The following is a 15,228-nucleotide window of genomic DNA, read 5'->3' as shown; positions in this document are numbered from 1 at the left end:
CACACTGAGGTCTACGCACAGGATCCAGAAATGCTGACCTCAGTCACAGAGCCATCAAGCTGAGCTCTGAATTGTCCCAAGGGTCCTCCAAGACCATCCCAGAATTCAGAGCTGGGATGTATGATCTCTCTCAGCCCGCACCAGGACTGACTAAAGGCGTGATGGTGCTCTCATTGACACTAGTATAAAGTGGGAGTAACGTCACTGTAGTTAGTGGACTAACACCAGAGGAGAGGAATCAGGTGCTAAGCAATCCCCTGATTGAATGAGGAAGCCCAGCTGAGGAGGAACAGCTGGACTGGGACTATAAAGGCAGGAAATTGGCAGCAGAGGGGGCTGGTGGGAAAGTCTGCAGTCACTCCCTGTGAGAAGGGAGGTGCGTTTGGGCTGGCAAACCTGGGGAGCCAGGAAGGTAGGACAAGGCTCAGGGAAAGGCAGTCATCTCTAAGAGGAAACAAACCTTGATTGCTGGCTACAGAGTCCCTGAGCCAGACTCCAGAACAGAGGGTGGGCTTGGGTTCTCCTGCCAGCCCCTGAGGGAGTGACACTACGAGGCAGTGAAAGGGAAACCTGCCAAAGCCTGTTTGTGGTAAGAGACGTTCCAACCCCAGAAGGGGAAACCATTTGGTAACCTGGCCGGAGGGCCAAGTCACAAACAGGCAGCAGCAGCTTGTGGAGTGTGAGAGGGGCCGCAGACCCAGCAAGAGAGGCAGAGAGACGGCATGTGACCACAGGAAGAGGTGTTGACCTTCTGAGCTATTCCCCCAGTGGACCAAGAGGAGGTGCCATCCCTGCGGTGAGTGGAGCGCCCCGGTCACTAGCACTAACCTAGGTTTTGGGAGACCTGGGTTCAGTTCCTTGCCCTAGTGAAGCTTCACTAGACATTCAGCCTCGCTGTGCCTCAGTCTCCTGGCTGTGAAATGGGAACGTTAGCACATCCCTGTCTCACAAGGGTGTTGTGAGGATAAATGCTACTATGCTGGGGCTTGGGTTGAAGCAGGAAGGTGTCACAGTCACCCTCACTTAGGATAAGTTCAGAAACAATCAAATTCCTTCATGGAACCAGATAACTCAAACAATAGAAGTCACCACCCACAACACAGGCCATGCACGGCTGGTCAGAAACTGCCCTCTCTGTGGGCAGAGGGGTTTCCCCGAGTATTGTCTGATGGAGGGGTGTGTGTGAGAGAGAGTGAGAGTGAGTGAGTGAGTGACACATCGGCCAGAAACATCACAGAAGTAGAAAAGAAGCACCAGATGCAGAAGAACTGGTAGCGTGACCCTGCGGGAAAGTGAAGGGAGTGAGCTTTTTGGGAAAAGGTCTGGCTGGAAAAGTGGCTTGGAATTGCGAACAAAGGAACTCTCCTGCTGTTTGATTCCTGATGTGTTCAGGGAAACAGGACTTGGTACAGCCTTTGTAAATAAACAGGACTGCATCAAAGAAATACCTGACCTCAGCATCAATTTCTCCTCTTGACAAAACCAACCTGAATTTTGGCTGTGCACTTCTCATAAGAAATAACAATACATTCCAGATTGTGATATGCTCAGACACTATGGTAATGGGGCCATATATGTACCTATGTTAGGTATGAGGTAGACGGTGCAATGGGATGATTTTCCTTTGTGATTTCAAAACAAACAGTTCCTTCTTGGTGCCTCAGTAGCTTGCTACACTGTGATTCAAACACCAAAAAATGTTATGAGGCTCAGATAGACATCAGGAACAAAGGCATTTGCATCACAGCAGAAAGGTCAGATAACAGTGAAAGACAATGGGAGTCTGGCACCAGACGAACATGAATGCAGCCCGGGGGGGGCGAACGGAGTGAATTCTCACTGTCTTTAAATGTCTCCCCCTCCAACTCCCCCGATGGAGACGATCAGTCAGTGAGAGCCATCCACGCCCTGGGAAGAAGACGCACGAGTGTCTCAATCCAAGCAAGCTCCAGGTCTCAGGTATGATCAATGCCTCGTGATTCAGAGCATGGATTCCCAGCCTCTTTTGGTCTATGACCTACAAAACTGATGAAGAAATTCTCCTCTGCCCAGCCATCTCACAGTGTGGGGTTTAGGTCACAGGCTGATTTCTCAGCCATTTCGTGGGTGACAGGTCAAATAGAGGTGGGGGGCTGGTGTGGAGCAGGGGGCCGATGGGCTGAGTGATTGGGCTCCTTGCTGTCCTTTGCCCCACCCACTTGCTGCTTGACTCTGAAGCAGGGGGACACGTTATTCCAAGGGACCGCAAAGCCCACCCCATGTGCTGTTTCTCCTGCCCCAGAACTGAACCCACTGTGGCTTAGGGAGGGCGAGGCGCTGCTCTGGGATTTACATCTTTAGGCATCTACACAAGTGCTCTGAGCACCCACAAGTGCCACTGACGTGCTCCGGGGTGGTGAGTGCTCTGCACCGCTAAACGTCCAGTCGCTCAGACTAAATGCAGATGCCAACTCTCAGCACCCAGGTTGTAAGCATGGGCCTTCATCTCCTTGTGTTTGGGTTATAATAATACATCGCCCCGCTCTCTCTCCTCCTGGCTTAGTTCATCAGTGGCTGCAAAGCATTTCTGAGAGCTGGAAAAGAGCCACGAAATCACAGATAACGATGGGGCTTAAATCCAAATGCATTTACTTTGAATCAGGCGTCTGCCAATCACTTGACCCCCCTTCAGAACCTATCAAACCGAACACCGACTAACTGAGACAGATCCACCTCTTATAGGCACAGCCTCGGCTGAAAACGAGGCTGTGTCCAAACGGCGAGGAGTCGGATTAACTAACGTGGCGTTAAAACACACTTTTGCAAGTCCATGTAAACCTGAATCTTCTTGTTTATCATGGTGTCTGCTGGAAAGCGGAATGCCCTACTGTGAACACCGGTTTAATGCTGACCAGATGAACTGATGCTGATTTCAACCCGTCTCTATCTGCATTGCCTGTAAAGCTGCGTCTATGAACATATCTCCTCAACATCGTGTTCTTACATGTCCTCGCTGTCTCTGAAGCCTAGCCCTCTATCGCCCTGCTTCTCCACTGCCTTGCCTAGGCCTTTGGGTACAGTGTGTTACCCAGTCAGAGTAGGTGTGGTTTTAAACCCAGCTTGCATATGTATAAATGACTGCACAAGGTGCAAATCAGGCCTGAGACCTCAATAGGAAATCTAGAGTGTGCAGGACTGATCCCGTAAGCCTTCTGCACGTGGAATTCCCGCTGGCGTTCAGCATTCTGGCTCAGGCCCTGTGCTGATAAGCTGTGGAAATAGCATATATGGCTACACAGATTTAAAGGTTCTCCACACATTTCATCACCCTCGAATGGAACTGGCCATGTTCATTTCTCTCTCTCTCTCTTTTTTCCCCCCAAAGCAATGACCGTAGTTTCCCAGACAGCTGGGGAAAGAAATTCTAAAATGTGCCATACCGTCAAACTCGTGACACGTTTCTGAAGGTTAAATTTATCCACAGCATCTCTTTCAGTGAGAGAATATGTACGTTAACAGCCCATCACACTGCTGCCCAGAAAAGGGTGGGGGAAGGGGTGTGTAAACTGTGGGAAATTTGACTGTGAATTTCTTCTCTTTACTGAGCTGATGTCTGACTCTTAAGTTCACTTCCTTGTTTCTCTGGCTCACATACATTGTAGATACAAATATGTCAAGAGTCTTATACGCTGATTGATGACGGGGGACCCTTTACAATATTCTTCCGAAAGTGCGTTAGGTGCTTTACAGAGCAAGGGGGCAAAATCCTTTCATGGGAGTTTTGCCAGTGACTTCAATGGTGCCAGGGAATAATGTATCTCGGTGATGGCCTATTCAAGCCGGAGGGAGTTGTCACCCTGCCCTAGCCAACTGATGATGTAATGCAAGGTTTGGTTGTCTAGTCTTGCACCATCCCAAGGGGTTCGATGGAAAACCATCAGAGACAACTATAGACAAGGGAAACCACTTGGAAATAAAAAAGGAACATTCCAACAGACAAGGAAAGAGCCTGCCTATGAGTGAATACAAAAGACTGTTTCAGAATAATAACAGGAGGTGAGAAAAGCACTCAGTATCCTTTCACTGAGGAGACATCTGGGGAAACAGGGATGCTCTTATACAAGATTGCATCCTAGCTCCAGCAAAGCCAGCCAGCTCTGCAACAGACTGAACTTCGGGGGGGGGAAACCCTACTTTATTAGCTAGGAAAGGGAACTATCCTTAAGTGTAGACCCAAGTTCAAGTCTGATGATTTTGGCTGGAATTGTAGCCAGTTGTTTCCACCACTCTCTCTTCTTTTTAGTTATCTCTCCATTCTTTCTTAAATAAACCTACTTTGGTTTTATTATAAGTGCTCACAAGTGCTATGTGTTATATAGGAGCAGTGATCTAAAGTAAAACTGGGATCCATGGCTCCTTTGGGGGCAGAGGACCTGAGGTTTCGATGAGTAGCCAGTGTCAGGGGCTGGATATCAGAGGGGAATGATTCAAGGGGACTTGGGAATTGAGGTGTACCTTTTGTTAACCAGCAAGGTGAAGACAGGGCTGGCATAGCCCCAAGGAGAGAGCTGGAGTGGCTGAAAGGCTGGTGGTGTTAGGCAGCTAACACCAGTGAGCACAAGCCAAACCCCCTCACACTCAAGGCAGGGGATAACAAGGAGACTCGCTATCCTGGGTACCCCAAGAGCAGTCACCCGCTCCCATTCAGCTCTGGTAATATCGTACCCCTACCTTGTACAGACGTAAGAGGCACTGAAGGGGCAGGACAGAATGCAGCCAATTACCACGAATATACAAAGAATAAGGACTGATCATTCTTAGGGTTTGTCCTTTGCTACTTCTTTATTGAAACACGGTGCCAGGGTGGCCGCTGGGGGGTTCTTTGCTTCATCCCCAAGACAGGGAGAGCATGGGCAGCAGCAGTGCAGGCTCCCGTCCCCTCCCAGCCAGCATGAATCACTGCTCTGAAAGGGCTCATCCCAGAGAAGATGCAGCGGGCTGGTGGGGAAATGGAAGTGCATTGTTCCCCTCCTTTGCACCTCATCATTCAACTCCTCTTTGTGCCATCTCTTGGGGCTGAGGATGCCAGCACTGCACCTTGTGGCTACGCCGAGATGGAAGCCGCTGTACCTCAAAGAGCCAAGAAGAGCTTCCCTGCTGGACCCTGGGACTCTGAGAACTGCTCCCTGCAGCTCTTTCTCTGCCATGATTCACTGCTCTTCTATATATGGGAAGCTTCCATTTCCTGTACTGGGAAAAGCAAAAGGTTAACGGGCTTTTTTCTATGCTTAACCCTCATGCACGCTCATGCTCGCTCCCACTCATGCACATCTGCACACACTCGAGCAAGGACGCTTGCTTGAATGCACACTCACATGGGCACACTGTGTCACATGTCTCTCGCTCTCTCTGCTCTCATTTCCAAATACACACATTGTCCTACACACACTTGCGCGTAGATACACATGGCCACAAAACACACACTCAGCAACAAACACACCCCGCCCCCGTTAAAATATTTCACAGTATGTCGCAGCAGCAGCTTAAATTTCTTCCTCTTGACTTCATGGTCAATTTCTTCGTTTGTCTCCCTTTATTTCCATGGAAGATGCCTTTGCATGCTGAGAAATGTCTGGTTAACTTTTCCTTTCCTTTCCAGCAGTAGAGAGCGCCCTGCTTCCTTTCTGTGCAGAGGACATTTTGCCTACTGCAATTGAAGGTATTGGAGCACATCACAGCCAGACCCACCTTCTCCCCACACTATTACCGAGGACAAACAGCCATTTCCTGCGTGTGGTGTACTGAAAACTGTGTTAAAATTACAAGCTATCCCTTTAAGTTTTAGGGGGTTTCCTAGTCCTGCTTGCAGGGTAGGGGGCTCTGAGGGTAGCCTGCAATCTGGGTCCTCGGCAATCAGTCTGCAAAAGAGCCAGTCTGCTGCCAAGTGGGCGGAGTCGGGCTTCTTGCTGCCTTAGAGAGCAGCCTGCTTTGTTTCTCTCTGGTTTTGGCGGGTGCATGTTAGTGTTCTAGATTCTAAGAAAGAAGTAATGTTACCTCGCACCCTTCCAGGCAGAGGATTTCTATTTCGTTTCTAACTCTCTGTGTGTAAGCCAGGAACATAATAGTGGGTGACTCCATTTAGCTCTTGTTGATCTCTTTCCACAATCCACTCTGGAAGCAAGAGCTTTCTTCTCTGCAGCTCCTGCTATTAAGAATGGCCTCCCTGCAACTATCCAGCTAACTGACCCCCCATCTGATTTTAAAATCTCACCTGATAATAAATATTTGCTCCTTTGTCTTTAACTCTGACTTTCCCTCGCCCTTGGCTGTTCTGGATTATTCATCTTCTGTAACTGTGGTGTTTAATTTGGATAAGGAAACCTGCTATATACAGTAAAGCTGCAGTGAAGTCAGTTTTTTTTCTATGCTTTGTGTCTCTGAGATTTGTTTTTTCCCCATCTTCTGGCACATAAAACTTGGGGGCTTGGGGCTATTGTTTTGTTTCAAGCTTAGGAAAAAAGTTAAATACAGAAAGGAGAGAAACAGCAGAGTCACCCTCCAACTGGCCCATGCAGGAACTACCTCAGGCCCATGTTTTGTGCTAGAAGACTATGGTATGTAATAACAATGTGTCTTCCCAATAGCACCTTCTGTGCAAGGAGCTCAGTGCTTTACAAATACCAACAAATGAATCCGTTCGAGAGTTGGGAGGTTGATAAAATCCCCATTTTTCAAATGGGGAAACTGAGGCACATTCCAATTACGTGATAAGTCCAAGGTCACTCAGGAAGTCTTGGAGATGGGGAAGGAAACACAGATTTCCTTTTTCTAAGTCCTGTGTCTTAACCACAGGACCATCCTTCCACCCAGGGGGGAAGAGTGTGAATGAGAAGTATCCCCAGTGGCTGATTGAACCCCGAAGGGGAGCAGGGAATTATGAATGAGAGAGAGAACCAGTAGCGCTCTGGCTGGACAGGTTGCAAGGCTCTTGCCAAGGTTTCACCTTCCTTCTCTTGACTCGACGTGTATGGGAAGTATCCCGACAGGTGTCAAGACTTCCCAGCTTGCCCGAAACAATTTACATTACCCAGAATAAAAAAGTAAAACGCAGGGAGAAAGAAGGGTTGGAAAAAGCTGGCCTGGCAAGAGATTCAGGAAGAGGAAACAGGAAAACCGTCCGTTCCAAACACAGCGGCTGGGTGATGAACAACCAACAAAAAACCCCTGCAAGAAAGGAGGTTGACCTGCCATATTCAATTCAGCGCGTGACCTTCCGCCCCAGTTCCCAGCACAGGCACCTTGCACCACACAAAGGGCTTGAGACAGATTGCAAGGGAGATAGATAGTGGGTAGGAAAGGAGAACGTGCCTCTGCAACAAACCCAGCTGTTCCTTCCCCGAAACATCTCTTCTCGGACTGACCGACAAGCCTCGTTCAATGGGGCTGGCGTGTCAGTAACTCATGCTTCGTCTCACCCCTAATGCCTTCTCCTGTCTGTTCTGTGTCTGTGTGACAACCTATGTAAGCAGGAAACAGGATTAGGTGCAGCGTGATAGCCGTGTACGAGTCGGGGAGCTCTGGGCCCAATCCTGGCAGGGGATGAGCACCCTCGCCTTCCATTCAAGTCAACGGAAGTGCTCGGCTCATGGCAGGATCAGGCCGCTGAGGTGCAGTTAATAGACTCAATCGAAAGACGGGAAGATGAAGAACAGGCCAGGCTGACAGCAAAATTGACACTTGCGTTTTTCCGATCCCAGTGAGTGAAATTAGCCAAGATGCAAACACGTCGTTTTTAACCTTTTCTTCTCTGCTCAGCCGGAGAGCCGCCTTTCCCTTTCTGCCTCTCTCATGCCCCGCTGTGACTCTGGTAGGAGGCGTGAGATCTGTTCAAGGCAGAAAAGCCAGGCCCTGTGCATTCTGTCCCCCATTCAGCTTCCCCAGTCCCCTCCGCTCCCCTTGAATGGATCCCCCCTGTCAAGAACTCACCCCCTCTGAGGAGTCCCGGGACGGGAAGGAGGATGCTGATCCACCCTCCCCCGACACACACATTTCTGCATGGGATGGGGCGATATCCATGCATGGACAATCCCCTCTGAGCATGGATCTGGAGGACATGGTTGAGCCCCATGTAAGACCCTGGGGATTTGGTCCATTGCCATTAGCTCTGAAACTTGGGAATGGGCTTTATAGCCCAGTGACTGGTGGTGTATTGAAAGCTGTTAAAATGAGGAGCTATCACTTTACTTCTCAGAGGGTTTCCTGGACCTGCTGCATGCTAAAGGGGCTCTGTAGGGAAGCCTGTGATGGAGGTCATTCAACAGTCAGTCCACAAAGAGCCAGCTGACAGCAAGGGGGGGATTGCCCCACTGCCTTCGGGAGCAGCCTGCTTTGTCTCTCCCTGTTTTTGGTTCTTGTGTGTTAAGATTCGGGAATTTAAGAAATGGAGTAGTGTTACGTTGCAACGTTCCAGAAAGAGTAGTTTATGTGTTGATCTAGCGTCTCTTTGTGTTTGCCATGAACATAACATGACCCAAGCTATTTCATGACGCTCTTCTGCTCTTTATTTTCTAAGTCACCAGTGGGCCTGTCTGACAGTAAGACATAATGCAGATGAGTCTGGGGACCAGAGGATCTTTTGCTCTTCACATTTTAATAGATACATAGTCTCTCTTAACAGTTTTTTCAGATTTTTGAAAGGGACGGTAATCACTTCAAAAATGGTCACACTCCTCTGCGTATAGAAGCTAAAGTTACATAAATTGCCACCTGTGCTCCTTTTTCCACATCCCAAATTATTCCACAAAATATGGGTTAAAATTCAAAAACATCCTGGATTGCTCAGGGGCTTGTTAAAGGGCTAGCCTTTCACCTCCAGGCAACCAGTTCAAATCAAGCCTAGGCTGGTAGAGAATGAAAGCTGTTAGCACATGGCCATTCTGTGGCCTGTGAGATAGAAGTGTGGTAGCCCCAGTCTGGTTCCCAGTGGTCACATGACCAGATCCTCACGGCTGGCAGCATTGTGCGCAGACGCAGCTGGGAGAACAAGCTCTGAATGCGCTGTGGAGATTGAACTCTCTGGCACTGAGGGGCAGGGCAGGATCCAGACGCCATTGTGTTAGAGCACCCGCTATGCTGCCTCTGTAAGGTAAACACATGACAAACATTGTGCTCTGTTAATCCTTCTCTTTTTGCTAGCATTAATTCCCACTGCAGTTTTTAAATTACAAAATAGATTAACAACCAGGAAGAATGAAGGGGAAACCAGTCACTTTGGTTAAATAACCACCACTACCCAGGTCTCCAGTCCCCTTCTGATGTGTCCACTGGAGTGAGTGTTTTAAATGCCTAGTGATTTATGGGCACCTCAATTTTGGGGAGCCCAGCTTGAGATGCTGGAAAGGAGTGGGGGTTGCTCAGCGTTTTTGGAGAATCAGGCCCTGTTCAGGTGTTTCACCCGAAGATGGAGGCCCCCAAATCATCCGGCACATTTGAAAATCTTGGTGAATTGTCTGCTGCTCTCCTCTGAGTCGCTGTTGTTAAGGGAGTGTTCCTATTGCATCTGCGTTCACTCTTAGGCCAGTTCTGTTTGACTGGGCACTTAGTTGTGATTGACCCACATTGCACGTGCGACTGTCACAATGTGTAGCTGTGACCCAGGCACCCCAAGTTGGTAACAGACGGGGGTACACAGTTACGAGTCTGTACCCAGGGACTTGCCTACCCATGCCCAGACGGGCACGTTGCCTCTGTGATCGCCATCTTCACACTATTGCCCTGAAGAGGGCGGTGTGGTGTCCGCAGAAGCTAAGAACTTGCCAGTTGTCAGGGTTATTGCAGGGTGTATATAGGGAAAACATTTGAAGAGTTGTGTAACGTCGAATGGTGTGTTCCAAAGCTGCTGGAGGTGAAACTGGTCAGAGCGGACAGGGTGGTTCTCTGAGCTAACTCAGTCAAGAGTGAGAAGAGTTGACATCTTTCGGCCCGGCCCAGCCGAGTATTGACAGTCTAGACAAGGTGCAGGCGTGGGCTGTAAAAGCCCAAGAGAAAGACCTTAACTAGGGGGACAATGATGGGTGAACTGAAGTTACGGGAACGCCCTGGTTATGAAACGAGACAAAAGGTCTGGAACTGTAAAATAGGAGAAAGAAAGGTACAAGAGGCGCTCCGTTATGAAAGTGACAATGCCAGCGTGCGTGTCTCATTCGGTTCAATCAGTATAAATGCAGAGTACTCCTTTTAGGAAGGAACAATCTGTCGCGCACACACAAAGTGGGAAATGATGGCCTAGGAAGGAGGACTGCGGAAAAGGATCTGGGGATCATAGTGGACCAGAAGCTGAATATGAGTCAACAGTGTCACTGTTGCAAACATCATTCTGGGATATATTAGCAGGAGTGTTGTAAGCAAGACACAGGAGGTGGTTCTTCCACTCTACTCTGCACTGATTAGGCCTCAGCTGGAGTGTTGTGTCCAGTTCTGGGCGCCACATTTCAGGAAAGATGTGGAAAAATTGGAGAAAGTCCAGGGAAGAACAACAAAAACGATTAAAGGTCTAGAAAACATGGCCTGAGAGGGAAGATTGAAATAATTGGATTTGTGTAGTCTGTAGAAGAGAAGACTGAGGGGGGACATAACAGTTTTCAAGTACATAAAAGGTTGTTACAAGGAGGAGGGAGAAAAATTGTTCTCTTTAACCTCTGCGGATAGGACAAGAGGCAATGGTCTTAAATTGCAGCAAGGGTGGTTTAGGCTGGACATTAGGAAAAACTTCCTCACTGTCAGGGTAATTAAGCACTGGACCAAATTGCCTAGGGAGGCTGTGAGATCTCCATCGTTGGAGATTTTTAAAAGCAGGTTAGACAAACACCTGTCAGGGATGGTCTAGATAATGCTTGGCCCCGCCTTCAGTGCAGGGGACTGGAATTGAAGATCTCTCGTGGTCCCTTTCATAGAATCGTAGGACTGGTTCTATGATTCTACACTAGACAAGCGCTGGGCAGACTGACCATTGGGTGAGAAATACCTCGTTAGACAGGGAAGGAACTTGTTAATAAGTATAGGGATCAAATGGTGTTTTATATTTTTCTTTTATCTATAATCATGTTTCCTACCCTTATCCTGGCTTCTATTTGAATCTTTGTCTTAAGCTTTGGCAGATAGACGTCTATTTGGTTTTACTATAGACACGACTATGTGCTGTGTGTTAAGGAGTGTGTTGAACTGAGGTGATGCTAGTGAACTAGGGGCTCTGCTCCCACGGAGGCAGCAAATGTGTGTGTGATGCAGGTATCCAGAGGTCGAAGGACTGGGCACTAGAGCGTAATAAAGTGGGGTGTGCAAACAAATTGGAGGGGCCTGCACACCTGGGCCAGGGCAGAACTCTGGGCGCTAACGATGTCTGTACATTTAGACACAGGTTCTCTGTTCTCCCCCAGGGACTCCCTTAGGGAGCCGAAGGGCCAGGGTGTGCAAATTGCTAGCCTGCAGGGAGGAAGAGTGGGGCCTGGGAAGCCCAGAGTGGGGCGCTTGTGTTGTCAGCAGCAGTAGTTTTGGGCAAGTTCTCCCCAGTGAGCACAGGCAATTCCCAAGCAAGACATTTGGGGGCCGGAGTCATGCCTTTGTGCAACTCAAGTGAAGGCGGGGGAGTCGAGCTGACCCCGGCTTCCTCATTCAGCCACTGTTGGCCATCATATCTTTACACAACTCCATCAGCTCAGTGGAGATTAAGCACTCTCCTGCTTAGCCAGCTGGCCTTGAAGAAGCCAGCCCACCCTCCTGTCACCAACAGGGGATGTTGCCACTTGCTTCAAAGAAAGGTGCCGTAGACAAATAAGGAATAAGCTACCCACAGGGGAAATTTCCTCCTGACCCCAAGTAGCTGATTCATCCCTGAAGCTTGAGGTTTGCATTCCTGGCACATCTCTCCTGTTTTGTTTTGTTTTGTTTTGTCATTGCTGTTGTCTTTTTTTATCCTTCCTATTGTAACCCTGGATGTTCAAAGCCCCCATTTCTACTCCCTGTCCCCTCCATGGTCAATAATGCTCATGCTGATAGTACTATCGATGAGAACATTGCCTTGTTTCAGACAAGAGGGGATGTGACGAGTGAGGTTCAGCTAACCCGGCGTGTGCCAAAGTGGAAATCTCACAGTGAAGCCCAGTTTGATGGCATCCCCAGCTTAATTTAAAGACCAACGCCATCTAAATAAATTGGGATAAAACTGGCCACGCATCCAGACTTTTTTCCCTTCACCAAACTGTGCTGCCAATGCTTTTGAGAGTTGCCCATCGGTAGTCATAAATTATCCCCGCTGACTCTTCAAAGTGTGCTTTTTTTTTTTGCCTCTTGGGGCATGAGAATTCAATCTCTGGGCTCAGGGGACTAGCATCACGACTCTGTTTTAACCAAAATAAACTGCGCTGGCACAAATTCCCAGTTTTCAAGATGGGTCATTTTAAAATAAAGAGATGCTCTTTCCCCCCACCCCTCCTCTGGTCAGCCCGGGTCTTGTTGGGAAAGCACCGAGGCCTGGCACCTACAACGCCATTGTAACCCTAGAGTGTTTTTCTCTTTATTTCCTCAGGAGAGCCATTTATGTAGTCGATGGAGATTTATAGGTTGAAAGCAGCCGAGATTTTTTCCATGGCTTATAAGCGTAAGGATGAAGAGGGCTTGGGAGTTTGAAGTTGTAAAACAGGACTCGGCCCATGTGAGTGAAGAACACTGAGGGCTTTACATCAATATTATTTTTCCATTGGTGGGGGGGTGGGGGCCCTACCAACCCTCACAGCAGGAGGAATCCACTGTTTGGACTTTCAGAAACAACGCCGAAGCCCCAGCGCCCCGGTAATCTCTTGCTGAAAACATAAGTTTCAGTTAAAACTGCATTTACAAGTTGGACTCAGCCAAACACTTTATTCCTGTCAGACACTAAGAAGCCAAGAAAGATCAAAGTGGCTCATTTAAGCCTTTTGGAAACTCACCAAAAGGTTTTTCCCTCCACTGTAAAAAGCCCTGATTACAATAATTGCATTGCAACTCCCCTCTCTGTCCCTCCTGTTAGATGCAGCACGACTCTGCAAAGCTGCTACATTCCCATTGCCCGAGAGTTATGGGAAAAAGCCATCTTGGTCCTCTTAGGAATGCACCTTGTGTCTCTCCCTTGGTGCCGAACTGCCTTCGGAGATGTTGGTGGATGGCACGACCCTGCTGAAGACTAGGCAGCAGACTCTCCTAGACAGAGAACCTGCTAAGGGGGAAAAGTATTAAGGTTGTGCCATGTTCTTGCTTCTTTGTGATGGATGTAAGAGGCTGGAAAAGGTCTTATTCTGCCGGTTTTTTAACCTTTGCCATTCACATCTCGTCTCACCTGACAGATTCGATGTGCTGGTCTGCCCTAAATACAGAAACTCCCCACCATTGCGAACACCCATTGAGCAACACCTGACAATCTCACCTGGTACCCACATCAAGGGGAAAGTGCTGTTTCAGCTCCAATGGGGGCATATAGGGCCTGATCTTCCTCTCTCTGAAGGCAGCAGCCGAGCTCCCATTGTCTTCAACGTGGGCAGCAAGGGGCCTCAAGGATCACACTTCAGAAGTACCAAACCCAGGGGCAGCTGATGAGAAGGGAAAATACAGGACGGCGGATGAAAAAGGAGAGTAATTCAGAGGAAAGCTGTAACTCAGATGCCTAGTGCTCAGAATTCAGATGCAGGGACTTTTTGCTCCTGTGAGATGTCTGCATCCATGGGGCATGTATTCTTGTGGGGTGGGCCGGGGTTACTGGGCTACTTCCCAATGCTTGGAGCCAGCATCAGCATAAATCCAGTTGTGTTTTCTGAGTTCTTTCCTGTTCCTGGACAGGAGAAGCCACCTCTGGTCGGCCTCATCAGTCATTTTAATTTGCAAATGTGAAAGACCTCGACGCTGATGTCACGAGCACCTAAGAAAAATGACTGGAATTGCTCAGTCCAAGCTCGCAAGAGAGGAGCAGCGTTTAGCATGGCCACTCTTGGGCTTAATCTTTCTCAAGTACCTGGAACCCCACCTATTAATCAAAGTGCCTGACGCATACATATTCAGCGGGCTACGTGATGGCTGGAGTCAATGCCACCCCTTAAATATTTCCTGTTTAAAAAGGCCTTGTCGTTGAAGCCATGAGCTTTCCGGGAGGGAGCTCTTCCTCATCTACATGAGAGAGACTGTAGCTGCTTAATGTTTGTACAAGGCTGTTCAGATTAACCCAGGGCATCATGCGGGGAATTTATTCCAACCGGACTCACAGCAACCGATTCAGATTTCTCCTCCAGTGGAAACTGACTCTAAGTTCATATCCCATCAGATCTCACACTTCAGGGCACAAACAGATCACAGGGGGGGGGTCAAAAAATTTCCCCTCCACGGTAAAATAATATCTTTATACTGAAATAGCTCCTTTCCCACAGGATCTTTCAAAAGAGCTTTACCAGCTAGTAAGTAATCATTACTGTGTAGTTTATAATCTTTTGGGGGCCGCAGAGACATTGTCATCATACTTGTCTATAAAGCACCATGCGCATGAGTCGCACTGTACAAATAACAATGAATTAAAGATAATTCGTAACACAAAAATGCAGCCACCTCTAAGGTGGAATGTGGCAGCTGCTTAACAATGCACAGCAACACCACGCAAAAAGAAATGAAGAATAACATTGAGTTGAAGCTGCAGGGGGAATTTAGCAAGGCAGAATGTAATTGGCCAGCCTGGAATTTGTCTGGGGCATTGAGGCTAACACTAGTGAAAGGGGTCCTGAAGCCCATGATCACGGTAAGTGCTCCATTCTCCAGCTAATTTCAAACATCACGCTGCCTGGTAATACCTTGGGGGGACGGTGGCTCAATGGTGATTCAGAGCAAAGACGGGTGGGACTGGATCGCCATCTTCTCTTCCTGCGGTGCCTAGAGCAGAGCCTTCCACAGCTGGGTGCAGTAGGGAAAGCTCACACGCACCCTAAGGCACCCAGCACTTAACCAGACACTAGCAATACAGCAAAACTCCTATACAGAGAGCCGCACCCTCTTCTCCCTTTCTACAGCAGAGCCCCTGGAAACAGAGCTGGACGGTGGCCAGGCAGGGGGACAGGGCTGGAGTGCTCTCGAAATACCCTTCTCTGTAGCAGGTGCAGAGAGGGGCTGGCCCTGAGCTGTACTTTCACGTGCAACAAATTCCCAGCCCGCAATCTCTGTGTTAAAGCCATGACGAAGTCC

The 15,228-nt window shown here is 48.6% G+C and overlaps 1 long non-coding RNA gene across 1 annotated transcript; it reads left to right on the top strand.

Annotated features, from left to right (window-relative positions):
* The first annotated feature begins 420 nt into the window (after window positions 1-420).
* Window positions 421-13,319, top strand: LOC137159856 (uncharacterized). Its single transcript, XR_010921746.1, has 3 exons — window positions 421-796; window positions 12,563-12,688; window positions 13,043-13,319. It is a non-coding gene; the product is annotated as an uncharacterized lncRNA (long non-coding RNA).
* Window positions 13,320-15,228: the final 1,909 nt, after the last annotated feature.

The sequence above is a fragment of the Emydura macquarii genome, unplaced genomic scaffold (genome assembly GCF_026122565.2).
Source record: "Emydura macquarii macquarii isolate MOO-44397 ecotype Brisbane River unplaced genomic scaffold, CSIRO-AGI_Emac_v2 contig_1947, whole genome shotgun sequence".
NCBI classification, from domain to species: domain Eukaryota; kingdom Metazoa; phylum Chordata; order Testudines; family Chelidae; genus Emydura; species Emydura macquarii.
Note: the sequence above shows the minus strand (reverse complement) of the source record. Positions and strands in the feature narration are given on the sequence as shown.